This window comes from Pyrus communis, chromosome 16 (assembly GCF_963583255.1).
Source record: "Pyrus communis chromosome 16, drPyrComm1.1, whole genome shotgun sequence".
Taxonomy (NCBI): domain Eukaryota; kingdom Viridiplantae; phylum Streptophyta; class Magnoliopsida; order Rosales; family Rosaceae; genus Pyrus; species Pyrus communis.
The window spans coordinates 6452964-6456413 of NC_084818.1; the positions used below are offsets into that span (position 1 = coordinate 6452964).

The window sequence follows — 3450 nt, forward strand, 5'->3', positions numbered from 1 at the left end:
TTTCCATAAAGAGGTATCAAAAGCAAGGTCAAAAAAATCACATAAAGATATCAAAAGGGCCCAAAGTTCACTAGTTCATATATATTTCTCCTGAGTACCAGCTCCCATCTTTCAACTGACACTTTGTCCAACATTTATATTCCAATGAAGATAAAACGACTCCTCTAAAAATTAAAACGTAAAGCTGATGTTATAATATATGTCCTAATTCAGTTCTAGGACTAGGCTTTTTAATTAGTTCACCGCCCAAAGTCCTTCAGAGCTCCTTATGTCTTTATCACTCATGATTGTAATCCCTTTCCTCTGGCCGGTATACTTATCCTCAGCAGAGACGCTTAGAATACCGTTGGCATCAATACTGAAACAAACATCAAATTCAGCAGTGCCCCTTGGAGCTGGAGGAATTCCGTTGATCGTAAATTGACCCAGCAAATTATTATTTTTGGTGTTTGTACTCTCACCCTTATAAATGGGGAAATCGATGGACACTTGATTGTCAAACCAAGTAACTAGAGTTGTGTTCCTCTTGATGGGAATACTGCTGTTTCTTGGGATCACAACCCACATGAATGTCTTGCAATACTCTTCCGCAGTCTCAACACCCAGTGACAGAGGCGTGATATCCAAGAGAGAATAGTCCTGAAGCTGCCCATTCTCATTCCCACCCAAAACTGCAGCTTGAACAACGGCACCATACGCCACAGCCTCATCCGGATTGATGCTGTTGCACAGCTGCTTCCCCTTCAACACATCCTGCAATAGTTGCTGCACTTTGGGAATTCTAGAAGATCCACCGGCAAGTACAACATCATGGACACTGCTTCCTTCCATATTGGCATCCTTCAAACACTTCTCGACTGGCTCCATAGTCCATACACTTGTTAAAGAAATCCATATTCAGTACCCTGATCCAAGCAGTCAATTGCAATGTCAGTGGCAGAAGTATATGAAAGCCTCCTCTTTGTCTTCTCACATGAGTTTCTTAGCCTCCTCAGTGCTTTAGAGTTTCCACTCACGTCCAAATTATGTCAGTGGCAGAAGTATAGGAAAGCCTCCTCTAATATTGTTGATATTATTGATCAATTGAGTATGCATGAGAACTTTAAGTAATCATTGCCATAAAAAGTAGTAGTGATGACTCACACCAAGAATTAGTTATCTCATCAGCAGCTTTATTTTTATCTAAGATCGAATTTGATACTTGTAGGTGTATATGGGTTAAATCGATTGTTAAGATGGCAATTTAATCACTTTTCAATGTCTGATATCTCCATCTCCCTGTTCTGGATTTTTACTTACTTGAAATGAATAGATTCTAGGCGTTTCATTTAGCAAAATGAGCAGTGGATTGTGCTAACTCATTTTTCTTACATTCATAGCAATATGGGCACTTTGCTTGGCAATATAGTGCTTAGCTTAAAATTAGAATGTGATTTAGTTGTATTGAATTTGTTCGATTAACCACTGGTCCATTTATAGTTCATTTAATCTTTTGAATTAGTAAGCTACCGTGTTGTGTCCTTTACATTTCTTGGTATGCTATTGATATGGAAAGCATCATCTATCTGTTCTATTTATCGCATGACATAAGAATCAAAGTAGACTTGGCATCCTTTTTGTGGCCTTTTTTGTGTTAGCAGATGCCATCAGATAGGCAAAATCATATCGGCTACAAAGTGCAATGAATGCTACAGGTTACTAAGTTTCACCATATGCCTTCATTGTGGCATTGCCCTCTCTGCGACAAGTAAGCATTATAATTTCACTTTGTGAAATGATATTAAGTTGACTTTATGAAATAGTATAGGGTTCTGTCATGCATGAAAACTATGAATCCATTTCATCATGCATTTTTTAGTTAAACTACTATGTTTTTGTTCAATTGACTGCAACTCATGCCGCAGTTTGCTTCACAAACCTCTACGGTTAGCTTCCATACACTATGTTGCAAGTTTGAGGATATCTCTACATCTTAATTTCTGCTCTCTCTGGTTTCTTCAAGTTTTTAATTTTACGTGCTACATTGCCACTTGATTTGATTATAAAAATATAAAACAAAATCCATCCATGGTTTACAAATTTGTATTCAATTTTTTAGGTTTTTCCAATGTAAGACATATGTTGCACAAGCATGTAAATGATACAAATTATCAAGGTTCTAAAAAACGCTAGGCGCTAGTCGGGCGGTGAACTGGCGCCTAGCGCCTAAGCGGGTTAGAGGGATTTATGTAAATTTATTATAAATTAATTATATATTAGAAAAATAAACATGAAAAATATGTTATTTAAAAAAAATAGTATATGTGATGTTAGAGTTTTAAGTACATAGTTTGATGTGGTGACCGTGGTCTTAAAAAGAGAGAAACTTTCATAAGTCTCAAAAATTATCCCTCTCCAATTGGGATTTCCAAAACAAAACAATCTAATTTTTAAGAATAAAATAATATAAGATATGTTGAATGAAATTTGAATTTAATGTTTTTCTTAAACCACGTGTACCCCCTCCACCACAACCCCCTCACATCATTCAAAGTCCCAATCCTATATCATACATAAAATAGTGTAATAAAATTAAAAGAAAATTTAATGATAAGAGTGTAGTGCTACGTGCAGGTTTGACGCATTGGTAAGCGGAAGGCAATAGTTTGGGGGTTTTCAGTCGTTTCCTCTTCCTCCTCTCTCACTTCATCTTCTATTTTGCTTTTGCTCTGTAAATTTCCTCCTCCTTCGATGTATTCGAGGCTTGCAATCTAAATGCTCTCTCTGTCCCCATACTCCTTCTCTTTAGATCTTCCATTTTCTACTAAAAATACGATAGTGAGTGAAAACAAAAGATGCGACGCGCCGACAGCAACCGAATACCAAAGAGCTAGTATGCCGAAAAAAAAAAAACAAAAACTATCGCCTTGCCCACCGCCTAGACCGCCTAGAAAGCATCTGGGTGGGCGCCTAACTCTTACCCGATTTGGCCGGACGATTTGGTCCAAATCGTGGCGGCACTCTTTCGCCTAGCGCCTAGGCTGATTTTTAGAACATTGCAAATTATTTGGTTTTGAACAGTAAACTGAGTTTTACAAGAAAAATAAAGATAATGTATCACTCATCTATCACTCTGTTCATTCAGGATTATGTTTAATTTATTCATGTTAAATCTGTCTTATTCATGAGGCTGGTGCATTCAAGGTCCCACGACAAAACATGGGCGTATTTTCTAGTTCCTTCTAATTCCTCAACTTTTTCAAATTCTAATTGAATACACCCAGATTTCTAAAGATTTTAATACAAATTGAATTTCAGATAATCATTTAAAATCCTGATTAAATACTCCTAGATTCATTAAAAGAAATAAAATCCCTCAGAATTTCAATTGAATACACCTCCTCTGAAAATAGGAATCATAAATGATGTTATTAATGTGATTAAAAGTTAGAGATTTATATCCTTTTATTC

General features: G+C 36.4%; 1 pseudogene; it reads right to left on the reverse strand.

Annotated features, from left to right (window-relative positions):
• Window positions 1-234: 234 nt before the first annotated feature.
• On the reverse strand, window positions 235-910 carry LOC137719700 (heat shock 70 kDa protein 4-like; annotated as a pseudogene).
• Between the last annotated feature and the right edge of the window lie 2540 nt (window positions 911-3450).